Source organism: Equus caballus, chromosome 2, assembly GCF_041296265.1.
Source record: "Equus caballus isolate H_3958 breed thoroughbred chromosome 2, TB-T2T, whole genome shotgun sequence".
In the NCBI taxonomy this organism is placed as follows: domain Eukaryota; kingdom Metazoa; phylum Chordata; class Mammalia; order Perissodactyla; family Equidae; genus Equus; species Equus caballus.
The window spans coordinates 99072101-99091724 of record NC_091685.1 but is presented as its reverse complement, the minus strand read 5'-3'; positions in this window follow the sequence as shown (position 1 = coordinate 99091724).

The window sequence follows — 19624 nt, the reverse complement described above, 5'->3', positions numbered from 1 at the left end:
GAGTGGTACTGAAAGTCTATGCAACATTTATTGTAGCCCAGGGCAGGGAGTAGTTAACACTTTTTGAAGAGAATATATCAAAGGAGGGCTTTGAACTATGATTTGAAAAATGAATATGTGGACAGCAACAGGGTGGAGGGTGGGAAAGGTAGGTTTGCATGTGAAAACACATGGGGTGTGGGAAAATGCCATATGTAGTCAAGGAATTAAAATTTTGCCAATAGGTTGCATTATCTGGAGAGTGGAAATCAAGCAAATCAATCAAGCTGGAAAGGAATAGGGTTGAAGAGTCAAGGACCAAATGATCTTGCATATCTTGCTAAGGAATTCACATTTTACTCACTAGATGATGGGAAGGAATTGATAAATTGTAAAGAGGAGCAACATTAGCAGGCTTGGATTTTCGAAGGTGCTCTCAGGTGATAATTTAGAGAATATACTAAAGGAAGACAAGGTTAGGGAGATCAATTAGGAATCTATTGCAATAGCTATTTTCAAATGATGGAAAAGGAGGAAATTGAGTACAACAAGTTTTTGATTTGGTGATGGGGTTGATATTAATAATTTAAAAAATAATTACTTTAAAAAGTTATGATTTTTCAACCTCTAAAGCAAACCCCTGGCTCACAAACCTGCACTAATAATAAATGAGTTTCTGAAACTGAGCAGCTCTCAAGCGGCCTCCAATGGCCGCCTCAGATGTGGCCAAAGAGGGTGATAGATCAGAAAGAATCAACTAGAATGAAAAGCTCAGGTTATGGAGGACCACTGGTGGAGAGTTTCTTCAAAATGGTAGAAACAAGGGCGTAACCAAGAATTTATTTTCCTGGCAAGGCAGGAAATATTAGTCTGTACAGCTAGATTTCAACAGTTTTTATGGACTCCTCGCCTCTGTATGAATCCTAGAGTTCCTTTTCTTCAATTGAATGTATTATTTCATGTACGCTTTTCTTTAACATTGTAATGGTGTTAGGAAACCATTATATATTGAGCGTAGTGGTACAAACTACTAGCTTATTAGTTTGTGTCATTGGACCAAGAGAAGTCATAGCTGGAAGAAATAGAGAGGAATGCCCAGTACCCAGAGATCCTTCATTTTTATCATGATAAAAGATAGGAATTAATGAGTCTATGATTTAGTTTTCAATGTGCATGTATATAGGAAACAGTACATGGATATGGGATTGGCTAGAGAGGAAGATGGCGGCAGAGAGAGTCACCTGACCACCAGGATCTAGTCTACCCCTTTCCTTTAAATAATATAAGAACTTACTGAACTAGAGACTACATTATCTTACCTTCTCTGCAGTGGCCTTGAACCAGGCTGTGACCAATATAATATAAACAAAACTGATGTGTGAAAGCTCAGTATGATTTCCGTAAAAGAATATTTCTTGCTTTCCATTTTTCCTTTTTTTCTTCCCATGACTAGAATTCAAATGAGTTGGTTTGTATTGGCTTGCAAGCAGTGATTGATAGATTTTAAAGAATTTTATGAGCTGATTGTTAAACACAAACGTTACTTAAAAGTAAATCATATAAACTTACAATTATATAAATGCTACTTTTAAATGTAATAAATACTCAAAATCCATTGTTTCCTAGGTATTTTATTGAATATTGTCTATGCTCTTATATTCATTCTCCTTTTCCCAATAGTGCATTCAGTAATGTCACATTGGTAGCTTGAAATCAACCAGGTTGGAACTATTTATATCACACAAATCAGCATTTGCTACAAATTAAGCCTTGATTTATTGCTTTGTAGATTGTTTAGGGTTAAGATAGTAATGAAGAAAATGTTAGCAATGCAGATTAACTAAACTTTAAAGTGCATTGTGTCAATAGCCTTTATATTATGAATAACACGCAAAAAAATTGAAGAAATAGCCTTCCAGTATTCAAATATCTGATTCAGCAAGGAAGTCACTCATGATATTGATCAATAAGTAGTGAAAGTCTGACATATATTTTCATTATTTCACTTTTTTTGGTCTTTCTTAATGTAAAGGAAATATAAACTAACATTATGTTGGAACTACACTTGGAAATCTGGTTGCTAAACATTTACTAAAATACTACTGACCCTAGGGGAATGTAGAGTGAAAAGATCGAAGGAAGAAACTGGATAGCTAGAAGAACACATGCAGCTTCCTGGCAGTCCTGATCTGTATACCCATGAGAGAGAAATAAACTTCTAGACTTTGGGCCAAGTATTTTGGGACGCCCTTTTGGCAGAACTTTGGCCTACACCTAAAAATAACACAAGCCGCTAGAGACATCCAGGTCGAAGATCCAGGAGAGTGAAGGAATAATTGACGGATCAAAGGGCTAAGTGTGCAAATGCTGTCTTGCTCCGTGTTCATGTGGTCAGGGCCAGACCTACTTTGTCTCTCTTGTATCAGTATCTTTTGAGGGATCTCTTCCTCAAGTGTCAGTATCTTGATACTTGAGGATGCCTTGAGGACTCTCCTTTCTCAGCTACCCAGTACCTTCCTCTACGTCTGAGTGGCTGATAGTGTTCCCCCAGAACGCCCCATCTAGCATGCACATGTTAGGTCCAGCGCCCGCACTCTGGAGTGTCCTTGACCCTCTTCCCCAGAAGATGTTGTTATTAGACAAACCATTCCTTCAAGTTCTTGCTGGTTAGATGTCTCATTTTACGTGCATTTAACCTAAATTGTTAATTAAAAGGCTACTGGTCCCAGAGAACACTGTCGATCATATTAGCTTGTAGTAGAGAATACAATGGCTAAACCAGAAGGAAAATATTGTTAGTATAATCAACTATAAATTATTCCCAAATTCCTTCATGTTATGGACTAAATTTTGTCCCCTCAAAATTCATATGTTGAAGTTCTAAACCCTGATACACCTCAGAATGTACTTGTATTTGGAGATTAAATTAGATTTGCCTTCAAGTAGGTAATTGAGGTTAGATTAGGTCATATGGGTGGGCCCTAATCCAATATGACTGGTGTCCTTATGAAGAGAGGGCGAGACACTCGAGATTTGTGCACATAGAGTAAGCCATGTGAGGACACAGCAAGTAGGTGCCATCTGGAGAAACCAAAACCACTAATGTGAGCAACCTCACCTATAATGTGCTTATTTTCCACAAACACATAGGTAATTGTTTATGAAATATGACCCATCATTATGTAGAAACTAGAACATTAGTTTGATGCCAGAGTGAACACAAAATGAAGGAGGTTCTTCTCTTTTATATTTAGGAGATATACGTACATCAGAAATATTTAAATCTGAATGTTAGATTGTGATCTGTAATTATTTTTGATTTTCAAGTGTATTATTACAAGTATAAAATCTCAAAAGAAAAATCCTTCCAGGAGTCACAGCCTCTTATGCAGACCCATCTATGCAGAAAGAGGTTCAGATAAATGCCTCTTGTCCTGTTCTCTACCTCTCTAGGTGTACTTGAGACTTCAATTGAACAATGATGAATATATGTCCCTAACTGACCTGGGTTATCTTGGTTAATGTTGAATAATCATAGATACAAAAATATTTTACATGTCCTATGTATGTTCCTCTCTCACTAATTAGTATTTCAAGTCTAGCTCTAAGCATATCCTGTTTATAGAAGCTTTTCCAAGATTGTCTCTTCCTTGTTTTCTCCAATGCTTATGTTAATAGCTGTGATTCATCTTCAGACCCAATCAGACTGAGAGTAAACATGTCAATACATTTCCCTTAAAAATAAAATAAGTGTATTATTCTTATCTGTTTGAGCTAATTAAAATAATGATCTTTGACCCTTTAATATAAAAAAAGTACATTGCAGGCACAAAATCAGAAACTATTGAGTTAAAGGAAAGACAGACAAATTATACCAACTGTAAGTTGCATTAAATTTGTTTTGGAAACATGGGTAATGTTTAGATTTAGATAGCTCCAACTGAGTTTAAGAACAATTTCAAAGCATCCCTAAAACTAATTTCAAGAAAGTTTTCTGATGGAGAGAAAAAAATAAGAGAGATAAAGTTAGTTGAAGTGATTGGATTCTGACAATTTGGGCAGAGTAGGAGATCCCATCAAAGGCAGGGTGGATGCAATATAAAGAAAAATAATCAAATATGAATGTATTAAATTATTTACCCATAATTTACATAGTTTTGCATTAATAAGATAGACAATCTTAGTGAATAAATAAATGTGCATGTACTTAAAGATAATAGATATTTAAAATATTTTTAATGAATGTCTACCTCTTTTAAGGATGCATGACATGGTTGACGGAAATCTAAATCACTAGCATTCTGATGTCTTATCATTCTGCATTATTAAATATCAGAAGCATAAATAATTATCATGTATAATTATAGGATAGTTGTTCAAAATAACTTTTCAAATGTGCACTATTCCATCCAGTCTGTATCCTACTAAATTTCAAATCCTATTCTCCAATGGACAGAAATATTTTTACCCGAATCACTTAATAATCTATATTGGTTGCTCAAAATTAAATTTTTTCTTACAGTGGATGCTATAAATAGCTTAATTTTAAGTTAGTGCTCTGATACTTTATTTTATCTAGAAATATATTGCATACATTTTATTGAAGATAAAATACTCAAATTTTATTTTTCCAAAAGCTTGACTATTATCCTATTATGGGTACTCAGAGAATGTGAAAATCAGGACACATGCCCGTTCTTCTCTGCTCATTAGAGAACAAACATCGCTCAAGGAAACAGGTGTCCTCTCTGTTCCCTCCGCCAGCTTTGTGCCCACTGCCAAGCCTTAGTTCTAGCTGGATATGTTAACTGTGCACCAGAGTTTGATAGCCCCGCTCACACTGGCTTGAGCGCGTTCTTATATGGCTGTAAGAAATGAATATAAGAAGTGCAGAGATGAGGGGTAACTATCACAACAGCCTCTGGGAAAATGCCCCAAATGCCCAAAATATCTGAATAATCATAAAAGAAGGAGGGAGGCAATGATACTGCCCTCTACTGATTCAAGGAGGAAGGCAAATTATTTCAGATGAATTTCTTGAAGGGAGCCATCATCTGGCTTTATGATGCTATGACATTAGATGAGAAAATAAGATTAAATACATACACTATCAATGGAATCAGAAACAAATTAAGAAACAGTTTAATCCTTCTGTGTGGGTATACATATAAAATGTTAAAATACATTCTGAGCATTTAGGTAGGAGCAGCTTAGTATAACATTTTTGTAAACTATTCTCAAACTAAAAATATTTCAATGAATAATTTATTGAATCATATCTACACAGATAAGTAGCATTTAAATAGGTAGGAAAAGGGAAACTCTTATAGAGACAAGAATCACAGGGTCAAATGTATGAATGTGGGAATGGGCACGAGAGCTGGGGGGAGGCAGTGGTCGTGAGTAAGAAGACCAATCTGGCCAGAGTAATGAAGAGTTGGGGGAGTGGAGTATAAACCCAATAGTGAAAGGAATTCAAGAGCAAGAGAACATTTAAAACAGAAAACATTGAGAAAGAAAGGACCATGTAAAATCTTAACCAGGGAGTAAAATGATAACAGTGATATTTAGAAAAAGTAGACAGGAATTTATTAAAAAGAAAGTTGAAATGGGTAAAGAGCAGTTAAGAGGTTGATACATTAATATAAATAATAATAATATCTTATTTCATTGAATCTTAGACACTATCTACTGAAAGATATACAATTGTGCATTGATTATCCTAGAATCAGGAGAAAATAAACTCTGGCACATAATCTGACATACTATTGATTGTAAAACACAATCTGATTTGAGATGTTAAAATGTGAAAAAAGTATGTCACTTAATAGGTTGATATCTACCATTTAGTGAGTACTTTTACTTATTGAAAATTGGGCTAAATGTTTTATTTACATTAATCCACTCTCAAAAAGCCTCCATGAGGGCCGGCCTGGTAGCCTAGCAGTGAAGTTTGCATGTTCTGCTTCGGTGGCCTGGGGGTCACCCATTTGGATCCCGGGTGCAGACCTACACACCTCATGTCAAGCCATGCTGTAGCAGGCGTCCCACATATAAAGTAGGGGAAGATGGGCATGGATGCTCAGGGCCAATCTTCCTCAGCAAAAAAAAAAAAAAAAAGAGGAGGATTGGGGGCAGATGTTAGCTCAGGGCTAAGTTTTCTCAAAAGCAAAAAGTCTCTATGAACTATTAGTATCGTTGAGTATTATTATAGCCCCATTTCTACAAATTGAGAAAACCAAAGCTTAAAGAATTTAAGCAACCTCCCCTTGGCTATAGAGCAGATAGAGAGGGAGCCACATTTTATACTCAAATCATATTTATTTTTAAAAAACTAGGTAGGAAATGATGAGTAAACAATAATTAGAGGGCAAGAGAACTGTGAATATTAACATAATTTATACCATAGATATGAGAAAAATCTATGAATGATTGAATGTAATGGGTAAAGTAAAAGCAGAAACTTATGCTGTTTCCAAGTTTTCAAATACAGAGAACTAACACTAAAGAGGTTGTCCTGGCAATAATGGGCATATTCAGAAGGGTAACTGTTTGAAGGAAAATAATATTTGTTTAGGAAAGTTTGAGTTTGCAATAATGCCATTTTGTTTTGCACATATGGGACTGAAGCAATGGTGTAAAGTTAGGGAGTGGAATGGAAAGTGGTGCTTGAAGCTGTGAGAGGACATGTCATGTGAGTATTTAAGGAGAAGAGCGGGTGACATGGATCTGAATTAGAGTATAAATCACAGTTATGAATCAAGAGGAAAAGTGCCAGCTATGAAAAAAGAGAAACTAGCAGAAAAGTGCAGAACAAGAGTAATAAAGAGGCTGAAAGATCAAGAGAGTCTAAAGAATTTGAGAGATTTAATAAAACATGAACTGAGAAAAGGTTATTGAATTTGGAGAGGCAGGTGGTGATATTAAGAGAATAATTTCAGCAGTTGGGTGGTTTCAGAAACCAGATATGCAGGGGATTAAAACGTAAATGAGTAGAAGCTGTGGCCCAGGTGTAGCACACACATTTCAGGAACTGGCGATAAAAGGAAGAAGGGAAATAGAATGTTAACCTGGAACTCTGAGACAAGGAGAAATTTAAAATACCAGCAAAGGAGGCATGGGTAACGAGAAAGAATCAAATGCAGAACTTAACTTGAAACTACACGATAGGGAGAAGTCTGAGAGGTTTGCTAGAGACAGTTTTTCTAGTCATTGCCCATTATTTTAGTGAGTAACCATTGTGAACAGCACTGCAAAGACTGCGGTTCCAAGGACAACCAAAGTGTTGTTCCTGCCCTCAGGTTTAAAACCTAGATCTGGATAAGGTTCAGAAAGTCACTATACACGTGCCTATGTTCTTTATAGCAATTATTACAGGCACTAATTGTGGGCTTCCTTATCTATCTAGATTTTGATTACAAGTCCCTTAAGGGCAAGGCTCTGTCTTTCTGTCTGATATGACCATTGCTTTCTATAGCGCCTGTCATATAGCAGGAGTTCAACAAATGTATGAATGAACCAACTAATTATGGTGCTTTTCTGAATTTGTCTTAAACATTTTTTGCAAGTAACTGTCTCCTCTATAAATCGGCAGAGGCCATGTCTAATCAATCGGGGCCTCACCAGTCATTCATGGCATAATGCTTTGAAAATCCTTAGCTCGTGGTGAGGGCTTTCTCAATTGAACTGACGGTACATAGCATTAAAAAAAGAAGCAGTTACAGAATATACAGCCACACACTCTCTAAATTACCCCCAAATTGCACAATGGGCTTGACATTTCCTTAACAGTGATATGTTTCAGAGGCTAAGTCTTGGAAAACCAGACACTATCATTAAAATGATACAATTGAATTTAGTTATCAACTCCACCTAGGAAATGTCCTGGCATCTTAGGGATGGTGTGAGGGAATAAAGGAAGGAGAAAGAAGGGAAAATTCAAAAACTCAAACTCTTTTTGCAACTCGCTTTTTCCCCTCCTGCTTTATATCCAAGCTAAAAAGCTTTTACTATTCCCATAGCATAACAAATAAAATTCCTTTTTTAAACTATGTTTTTACAATTGTCTGTCATAAATTGTTACTGACACTGAATTCACAATGTATATTTTACACCTCCTCTGGGGCTTTAAGTCATATTGCAATATGGCCTGAAAATTAGGCAGCTATTTGGTTGGATAACCTGATAGAAAATCCTTTGCTTTCTTTTAAAAAGTCAGAATAGCTAAAGACCATCAGCGGGAAAATTTTACAAGAGATTCATTTAGTTCCCACATGATGCAACATTTTCTTTCTACTTCTCAGTAAGAGGCACCTAATGAAAAAGCAGAATGCCTGCCAGAGTCGACGAGACTTTTTCCCAAAGGAAATAAGAGAAACAAATGATTGCTCGAATAAATTTTTAGAAAAGCTAGTCTTTTCATTTTGTTCCATAGAAAATAAACGGAAAATAGCATTTCTAAGATGCGGTACTGAATAATGAACTCCAGTGGTCATGCCAAAGCCTCAGCAAATTGCACAGCTGGCAAGGAGATGCAAAGTAGGGGGTAGTGAGCGGGGAGAAAATCACCACCTTTAGCTACCCACACGTACTGAAATAGGACGTTGACTGGAATCAGAATAGATAGCAGGTGTGTCACTACTCCACAAATCTCATTATGAACCAAACTGCATAAATTTTGCCCAGGTCAGTTTTATAAACGACATCACAGTTTGTTCTCAAGTCACAAAGTTTCGATATATTATGGGTCCCGTTCCTAGGTGTACCAGAGCTCAGAAAAATTAAAAACACCTGTGGCCAGTTCAGTGCCCTCCTTAACAATAAGCTGTTCCTCTCCAGCCTGTCTGCCTTTTAGCGATTGTAAAGCTCCAGTTCTATTACTGAAGAATGCCTTGAAGAAAATGATGTCATCCTACAGTTCATAACGTCCTCGGTTCCCTTCAATTTTCTAAGATAATCACCAAAGGACATAGAGAAGATAAGAGAGAGCATCTTGTTGGATGTCACTTGACACTGGTAGATCTCTAAGATCTATTTTCTCCTGGCCATTTGTGATCTGAGATGATTTAAAAGGAAAAACTTGTGTAACATCAATTAGTGACAATTTTTTCTCTTTCCTCTCCATGTGTCCTCCATTCTAACTGGTGGAAACAACCTGTTTCTCTCTGCAACCTGTGCACAGAATGTGCTCAGTGTGTGTTTTTTGATGACTGTGATCATATAATCCAGTTAATTACTTGTCTTAGCACCACGCTATTGACTCTCATCCATTCATTTAGTATAAACTTTTAAAGCATCTGAGTTACTATTTATTTGACAAATATAATACCTCAGACTCCATACTAGATACTTTTTGCTATTTTAACTAGTTCTCACAAAAATTTACCTAAGTATCTTACCGATTTTGCAGAAGAGAAAAAATAGACAAAAAGTTTAAGCATTTTCCCTAAGCTCACATACTTGGTAATAAAATTCAAAGTCACGTCTCTGGCTCCAGTATCTCTGCTCTGAGACATTATTTATACTGTCTATATTCAAGGTACTATATAGTAAGTACATTCGGAAAACGTAATTTTCCTTTCACCTTCTTGCTCTAACTGAAAGCTGACTCTCCACGGGAACCATGTTTCCCCCAAAACCTACTAGTGAACCTGGAGATGCACGGATATTCTCTTTGCTCCTCATTGCTATTCCCGGAATCTTCTCTTTCCTTCTATATAAAATCCCCAGGTTTGAAGCTCATTTGCTCTTATAGCCCATTATCACCTGCTACCTCACTTTTCTGCTATCTCTATAAGCCTTGGATTATTCCTTCTTACTCCTAGAAGATTTTAGCAATTGAATCTGACAGGATTCAGGACACATCGCAGCCAAACATGGCACCTTAGCATATTCAATATTTCAAGCCGAAGGAATTTGATAAATGGAAGGTGCAGGAAGGAACTTCTGACCATCTCCCCTGAAGCAGGTCGTTAGACTCTCATTAGAGATGTCCTCCCTCTACCCAGAGGAAAGGAGCATCTTTATCTACAAAGGAGGAGGAACGTGGAGAGCAATCTGGACCAACAGACCATGCTAAATGCACCCAATTTACTACACTGAGCTCAGACCTTTTGTCCTATCACATTTTTCCACAACTTTGATCAAATCTAGCATAAAAACACTCCAGTTTAACCACTTCTTTGGGTCTTCATTTCCTTATGATGTCCCCTGCATCACAGAAAACTTATATTAAATATTTTATATGTTTTTCTCTTGCTAATCTGTCTTTCATTACAGAAACGTAGCTGAGAACCTAGGATGGCTAGAAGAAGGATATTTTTCATCCTCTACAGCTCAATGTAACTCACCCCTGGCATAATTCTTGGTGATTTCAGTATCTATGAAAATTATCCCAATAGTCTTTAATTTCTTAATTTCCTCCTTTTAAAATGTGTATATTTTCATGTCATTCCTCTATTCAAAATTCTACAGTGGTTCTTGACTTCACTTAAAAATAATATCTGAAGTTTTTACAGTGATATATAAGTAGGATGACCGTATAATTGATTTCTAAACTGCAACATTTTTAAGACTAAACAAAGGCAATAGACAACTATGCTGGGAAAATAGGCAAACCTATAACTCTTCTAGAAAAACTATGACCTATAGACACCTCATTGATATAGCCCTACATGAGCTGGCTTCTACCCCATCCTCTGATATCTTCTAATACTTGCCCCCTTGCACACTCTGCTCAGCCACACTGGCTCTGTGGCTCTTCCTCAAGTATTCTGACAATTAAGGACTATATCCTGGCTAATCCTCTATTAAAATGCTCTTTCCTTCGGTCCTTCATCACTTCATCTGAATCTCTTACCAGGGAGGCCTTATCTAGCAACTGAATAAAACTAGCAAACCCACCTCAGCACTTAGAATTGTCCATACCCCTTATTCTACTTTTTCCCCCTATAATACCTATTAACTCAGAAAAAAGAAACTGCTATTGAATTGAAGACAAAAACTGACTAAAGGCACTTTTGTCTCCTAACTGGCATAATTTTACCTCTCAGGAGGCTAGTTCTTTAACTTAGGAAGACACCCCGTTCGATGTCAAAGGAAATTTTCAATTGACCAGTTGCATCCTCTAGGGTATAGTCATGTCTGAGGATGAGATAAAGAGGATGCTAAATTTCTTTGCATAATAAAGTAAGGAATATTGAATTTCTATAGGCCATAGAAGTAGAGAGATGTCTAAGAATAGTACAACAGGAAAAAGTTTAGAAATATTTACTCTAGAGAGAGAAGAGTGGCCCAGCTCTTTGGACAGTAATGTCTAATACTAGATGTTAAGTTTTTCCTTTGTTATGCTTTAGGTTTGCAACTACCTTAGCGTTAAGCCCCCCAAGTGCCATACATCCCTTCTGAGAACCACAGTGTTGCAGGAACAAATGAAAAAAGGCAGGGTTCCATATTAATAATAAAACAGTCAAGGAGAGAAGAAGTGGACCAACTGACCAGGAACAATTGTGACTTTGAGATGGGTCAAAAAAACTAGCTGAGGTCCTACCTAGTTTACTCCATCTGGGTTATCCCTGCCTTTCATTGTTTCTGAGCTATGTTACAACTCTGTAAGTTGCAGAAAATCAATAAAAAGGCAAAATGATTTCTGTCCATAGAAATATAAATTTGTTGTGTCCAGTAGGATTCAATTGACTATTGCCTGTGGCTAGAGCAATTTTTGCACATACCTTTAAGCTCATTTTAGCATTCTTCATACCAATTTTTTTTTAATTGAGGTAACTTTGGTTTCTAACATTATATAAGTTTCAGGTGTACATCATTATATTTCTATTTCTGTGTAGACTGCACCATGTTCTCCACCCAAAGACTAATTACCATCCATCATGATACACATGTGCCCTGTCACCCCTTTCGGTGTCCTCCCTCCCCCGCTTCTCCTCTGGTAACCACCAATCTAATCTCTGTATCTATGTATTTGTTTCTGGTTGTTGCTGTTTTTATCTTCTACTTATGAGTGAGATCATATGGTATTTGACTTTCTCGCTCTGACTTATGTCTCTTAGCATAATACCCTCAAGGTCCATCCATGTTGTCACAAATGGCCAGATTTCCTCATTTTTTATGGCTGAGTAGTATTCCATTGGGTATATATGTTACATCATCTTTATCCATTCATCCCTTGATGAGCACTTAAGTTGTTTCCAGGTCTTGGCTATTGTGAATAATGCCACAGTGGACATAAGGGTGCATATATATTTATGCATTTGTGTTTTCGTGTTCTAAACACCCAGCAATGGAACAGCTGGATCGTATGGTAGTTCTATTCCTAATTTTTTGAAGAATCTCCATACTGTTTTTCATAGGGGCTGCACCAGTTTGCATTCCTACCAGCAGTATATGAGAGTTCCGTTTTCCCCACATCCTTTCCAACACTTGTTATTTCTTGTCTTGTTAATTATAGTGATTCTGATGTGCATGAGGTGATATCTCATTGTGATTTTGATTTGCATTTCCCTAATAAAGAGGGATGTTGAACATCTTTTCACGTGCCAGTTGGCCATCTGTATAGCTTCTTTGGAGAAATATATATTCAGATCTTTTGCCCATTTTTTTTTTTGAGGAAGATTAGCCCTGAGCTAGCATCTGCTGCCAATCCTCCTCTTTTTGCTGAGGAAGACTGGCCCTGATCTAACATCCATGCTCGTATTCCTTTACTTTATATGTGGGACCCCTGCCACAGCATGGCTTGCCAAGTGGTGCCATGTCCACAGCCAGGATCTGAACCAGCAAACTCCAGGCCACTGAAGTGGAACATGCAAACTTAACCGCTGTGCCACCAGGCCAGCCCCTCTTTTGCCCATTTTTTAATTGGGTCATTTGTCTTGTTTTTTGTTGTTGTTGTTGAGATGAATGAGTTCTTTATATATTTTGGATATTAACCCCTTATCAGATATATGGTTTACAAATATCTTCTCCCAATTGTTAGGTGTCTTTTCATTTTGTTGATGATTTCCCTTGCTCTGGAGAAGATTGTTAGTTTGATGTAGTCCCATTTGTTTATTTTTTCTTTTGTTTCCCTTGCCTGGTCAGACATGGTACTTTAAAACATGCTGCTAAGACTGATGTCAATGACCATACTACCTCTATTTTCTTGTAAAAGTTTTATGGTTTCAGGTCTTACTTTCAAGTCTTTAATCCATTTTGAGTTAATTTTTGTGTATTGTTTAAGATAATAGTCTGCATTCATTCTTTTCATGTGGCTGTCCAGTTTTCCCAACACCATTCATTGAAGAGAATTGCGTTTCTCCATTGCATGTTCTTTCTCCATTGTATTTTCTTGTTGAAAATTAGCTTTCCACAGATATGTGGGTTTATTTCTGAGCTCTCAATTCTGTTCCATTGATCTGTGTGTCTGTTTTTGTGCCAGCACCATGCTGTTTTGTTTATTACAACTTTGTAGCATATTTTGAAATCAGGGAGTGTGATATGTCCAGCTTCGTTCTTTTTCCTCAGGATTCCTTTGGCTATTCAGGGTCTTTTGTTGTTCCATATAAAGTTAAGGATTCTTCGTTCTATCTCTGGGGAAAAAAGGGTATTATTTCAATCTTCTTAAATTTACTGAGATATGTGTTCTATCCTGGAAATGTTCCATGTGCATTATTAAAAGATGTGCATTCTGTGGTTTTTGGATCAAATATTCTCTATATATCTAATAAGTCCATCTGATCTAATGTGTCACTTAAGGCCAATGTTTCCTTATTGATCTTTTGTTTGGATGATCTATCCATTGATGTAAGCGGATTGTTAAAGTGCCCTACTATTATTGTGTTACTATCCTTTTTATGTCTGTGAATAAATGCTTTATATATTTAGAGGCTCCTATGTTGAGTGCATGGATATTTACAAGTGTTATATCCTCTTGTTGGATTGCTCACTTTATCACTATGTAGTGCCCTTCTTTGTCTCTTGTTACAGATTTTGTTTTAAAGTCTATTTTGTCTGATTTAAATATTGCTACTCCAGCTTTCTTTTCATTGTCCTTTTTACAGAGGGCAATGTAAATGGAAAAATGGAAAAAAAATTCTATCCTTTCACTTTCAGTTTGTGAGTGTCTTTGGGTCTGAAGAGCATCTCTTGTATGCAGAATAGATATGAGTCATATTTTTTTTATCTAATTAGCCACCCTATGAGTTTGATTGGAGCATTTACTCCACTGACATTTAAAGTAGCTATTGATAAGAATATGCTTATTGCCATTTTGTTACTTTTTCTGGGTGAGTTAGTAGTTCTTCTCTGTTCCTTTCTTCTTCTCTTGCTCTCTTCCCTTGTGGTTTGATGGTTTTCTTTAGCATTACGTCTGGGTCCCTTTCTCTTAATTTTTTGTATATTTATTATAGGTTTCTGGTTTGTGATTACCGTGAGGTTCATATGTAATAACCTATGTATATAGCAATCTATAGTATGTTGAAAGTCTCTTAAGTTTGACCTCTTGCTAAAAGCTTTACTCTTTTACTCCTCTCCCCCCACATTTTATGTTTTTGATATCATATCTAACTTTTTTTTTGTACATGTGAATCCATTACCCTCTTATCGTGGAAATAGATAATTTTAGTAAGGTTTATTCCTTTCAGCACTTTAAATATATGGTGCCACTCCCTTCTAGCCTGTAAAGTTTCTGCTGAGAAATCAGCTGATAGCCTTATGGGGTCTCCTTTGTATGCAACTTATTGTCTTTCTCTTGGAGCTTTTAGGATTCTTTGTCTTTTGTTGTTGACATTTTAATTATAATGTGTCTTGGTGTGGGCCTCTTTGGATTCATCTTTTTTGGTGCTCTCTGTGCTTCCTGTACCTGGATGTCTGTTTCTTTCCTTAGGTTAGGAAAGTTTTCAGCTACTATTTCTTCAAATAGATTCTCTGCCCATTTGTCTCTCTCATCTCCTTCTGGGACACCTATAATATGAATGTTAGTGCCCTTGATGTTGTCCCAAAAGTCCCTTAGGCTGTCCTCATTCTTTTTATTTTTTTTCTCTTTTATCTGTTCAGCTTCGTTGATTTCCTCTACTCTTTCATCCATCATGCTAATTTGTTCTTCTGTATCATCTATTTTGATATTGATTCTTTCTATTGAGTTTTCATTTCCATTATTATATTCTTTAATTTTCATTGCTTCTTTTTGTATTTTCCAGTTCTTTGTAGAAGTTCTCACTGTATTCATCTATTCTTCTCCTGACATCAGTGAGCATCCTTATGACTATTAGTTTGTACTGTTTATCAGGTAGATTGTTTATCTCTGTTTCATTTAGTTGTTTTACTGAGAATTTGTCTTGTTCCCTTATTTGGAACACATTCCTTTTTCTCCTCATTTTGCCTATTTCTCTATGCTTATATCTATGTTGTATGTAGATCAGCTATGTCTCTCTATCTTGGAAAATTTGCCTTATATAAAAGATGCCTTATGAGGCCCAGCAAAGTGCTTCCTACTTTTCACCAGTTCCAAATGTTCCAGGGGGCTCCCCTGTATGAGCTACCTGTGTCTTTCTGTTGTGGCAGGGTTGCTCTTACTGTAGGTGTACAGAAAGTCTAGGCTGTCCCACCCACCAGTTGATTGTAAAGCTCAGCTGCATGCAGCTGCTACGGTCCCTTCAGTCACTTTATCAGGCATGGGGAGCCCCAGCACAGTGGGCTGCAAGGTCTAATAGCACCTTCTGCTGAATTTTTCCTGTTAAGTGAGTAAGCCCCCGGTGTGGCTGGTTGCTAGTCCTTGGGCCTGCAAGGCTATTGTTAGATCTCTCAGTAGTGCAGCTGGGTGGGGCTGGCCCCAGATGTGGCAGTGCACAATTGTGTCAGGTGTTGGAAGGAAGATGTGGCAGATCCTCTGTGTGGTGGTTTGAGGAGCACAAGTCTGCTGTGGCTGACAAGCCCTGCTGCCCACTGGCCCACACACCCCATCCACACAGTCCTTCCCCCTGTACTCACTCTGCCCTTGCAAATGTGGACCCACTCACCCCACTGCTGAGTTCCCACACACTCTGCCTAAAAGGCCCATAAGTTACCTAAGGGCTTGCTGGTGGGTGAGACCAGCTCCTAGTGCAGGATGCCTACACTGGCTGAGTTGGGTTAAATTGGTGCTCCAATGGGCAGATCAAACCCCTGGGCTAACAGGCTAGGGGAAGAAGTCTAATGGCATCTGCTAGTGTCTGTGTCAGCATGCCGGTACTAGGTGCCAATAACGTCTGCCACCAATGACTCAGTCCCTGAGGAGATGATCCCAAATGGATGAATTTGTATACGGGCCCTTTAAGAGAAGGCTTTTCTTTCTCTTATGTTCAATAGCTTTTCTGGGGGCATTCCTTGTTGTTGTTAATAGCTAGCAAAGCCAATATTATGACACTCATCTTAGTTGTGCTGAATTCAAAAGCTGCTGATTGTGGCATAGCTCTCTCGTTCAGATATCCTGCTCCTCCAGAGAAAGCTTTGTACCTTAAGATTGCTCCCAGCCATGAAGTGCCACAGCTAGAATGTGGCTTTTTTCCTCTCCAGAAATGCATTTCTGCCTCTTCCACCTCAGTCAGCACTGTCCCTCATGTGGGTTCTTTTTATCCAGTTTCCAGCTCTCTCTCAGGGGTAATTGTTCCAAGGGTATTTATAAATTTGTTGTATCCATGGGAGGAGGTGAGTTCAGAGTCCTCTGTCGCCATCGTCTTCCCAGCAATCTGCATACAAATTCTTTAAATCCTCCTTTGATTAGGTAGTAACATCTTGGTAGTTCCCTCATTAATTGAGTTAAAATATTTGACGTGTTCATTTTATATTTCTAAAAAGACACAATTTTACATTTTTTAAAAAAGAGTAGTCTTTAACAGAGCCAAGACTATCAGAAACCAGGCTACTTTGGGAAACATTGGAGCTCATCTGCATTAAGAAGAGAATATGAAAAGGAATAACTCCTGTTCCTTCCAAAATTTATCCAAAGTTTGCCTTTGAAAATCTAAGAGGAAGACATAAGATTGTAGGTTGTTGTGAGTGAAAACATGTAATATACACAGCAGTCTATATTGCAAGGTAGATATTTCAAAAATCCTAATCTCCTTTCATCCCACCCCAGTTCTTATCCTGTAACTTTTTTTCACTTATCAGATACTTTAATTGTTTTATTATTCTTGTGTGCTTTAGTACTTTTTACAGTGGAAAGTCTTAACTGCTAGCCTTTCCACAATAACATAGATCAAGGTCAGCAAACTTTTTCTATAAAGGGCCAGATAGAAAGTACTTTGTGCTTTGCAGGTCATAAGGTCTCTGTCACTACTATTCAACTCTGCCATTGTAACACAAAGGCAGTCATAAACACTACATAAACAAATGAGTTCCAATAAAATTTCATGCACAAAAACAAGATTTGGCCCATGGGTCATAGTTTGTCAATCACTGAGATAGATGATATTTTATTTACTCAAGAGTTTATTATGAAGCTATTAAAATAATGATTATTTATAACTTTTAGAGTTGAAAGTCATTTAATATAATTAAGAGTAAGGAGACTAAAGAATTTTATTTTTTTTATCATTCTAACTATGAAAAAATATGCATAGCTACGAAACATTGTAAAGAAGGCTTACTAATGGCTAATAAATACAAAAAGATTCTCTAGTTCAATAACAGTACCAGGAACATGGCAAGATAAGTATAAATGAGACACAGCTAGAGACTGACTGCTTAAAACAAAAAGGAATTTGGTCAAAACTAGTGTAGAAATTATCAGTCTAGAGAAGGATATACAAGAAAAAAAAAATCAATTCTGAGGCTTTAAAACTGAAATGTTGAGATTTCAGTCCATTTCTTGTCATGGCATCAAAACTCAAGAGAAATTTAAATCAAGGGATAGTGCTGTTGTGTTGCATCAGAAGAAGAGAGCAAAGATAACAGCCACACCAGAATAGGCAAATTCCACAACCCTTGAAAGCCTCAAAAATTCAGTTTCAGGAGAAGGAATGGATAGCAAAATCCCCTGGGAATTGTGTCCTGGGGGATCCTAGAGATATAAACCCTTAGTTTGCTCCCAGAGGACAAAGCAGGAGTTAGCAGCTGAAGACAATAAAGCCCTGGTACCATACATTAAAGAGAGTATGCTGGTACATAAAGGCATGTGATCTTATGAGGAGTTGCAATGACAGTTTTCAAAGTAGCTGTGTTCCATACTCTTATAGTTTCCTGAAAAGTCAAATGGACCCTACCGAAAGTTTGTTTCATGTTGAGACTGATGACACTACACACACAAGAAAAGGGTATGAAAAAGTTTATTATTTACATAGTTGAGAGCTCTGGGTTCTGTAGGGCAGCCTCTCAAGCAGATCTGAAATGGCTTAAGAAAACGAAGAAAGGAGACTGTCCTGGGTTTTTATTGTGGTTATGGGATAGGGCCAGAGTGAGTGTTCATTTGCAAGAAGAGGCTAGCATGGTTTGAATCTCCCCCCCTGCACCAAAGGAGGGTGAACACAGGCCTTCTTACCAACCTGATCATATGCGGGGCACCAGGGCAAGAGGGAAGGGTGAAGCTTAGAGCTGTCAACAGACAGAGGTCAAGAAATGGAGTCAGGCTCCTCCTTACGCATATGAATACACCCTATACCATTATCATCATTCAAATGTTGTATATATTAAACTTGAAAAGACAAATAAAGAAGAATAGGCAAAATATATAATTCTATTCCACAAAGACATTCATAGTGAACACCTTAGCATATGATTCTATATCCATAGTTCTCAAACTTGGCTGCACATTAGAATCTTTTTAGGAGCATTAAAATATTATTGATACTTTTATCTCACCTCCAGAAAGTCTAACAGAATTGGTCTGGATTACAGTCTTGGGAATAGGATTTTCATAATATCTCCAGGTGATTCTAACATGCAGCAAAGGTTAAGAATCATTGTTCTAGAAGGGGTAGGTGTGTGTATGTAATGAACATGGGATCAAACTATTCATACAGTTTATGAGCATTTTTCACTTACCATACAATAGAACATCTTTCCATGACCATAAATACAGATCTATAGCATGATTGTAATGTCTACATATTACATCATTATATGGGTACACTGCAATTTCTACCCTAAGAGGCCACTGTTGTAGGATATTTACATTATATCCAATTTCTCATAAAAATGCTTATGAATATCTTTTATATATACATCCTTGCTCATTTTTATGAATCCTGGTAAAAATTTTTTAGAAATATAATTTCTGGCTTAAAGAGTATACACATGATTAAGAATATTGACACATCATCCCTGCAGCAGGAATCAAGGTTGTACATTTCCCTATACCTCCACCATTATGGGTATTATCTATCTTTCTTAAATCTTTGCCTGACAGTAGAAATAAAAATATAATTTACCTAAACTTATCCACCTTTTGCATTATGTCTTGGGTATCATTCTTAAAGAGGTATGTTTCACCACTAGTTTACGTAAATAGTCTGCCATGTTTTTAAAGCTTTATCTTAATTATTTTTTGTATTTAGTATAACTCATTTGAAATATATTTTGGAACAGATATATAGATAGATAGATAGATAGATAGATAGATAAATATTTTAGCTTTGTTTTCTCCTTAACAGAAAATCAGTTTTCCTAAATCAGTTAT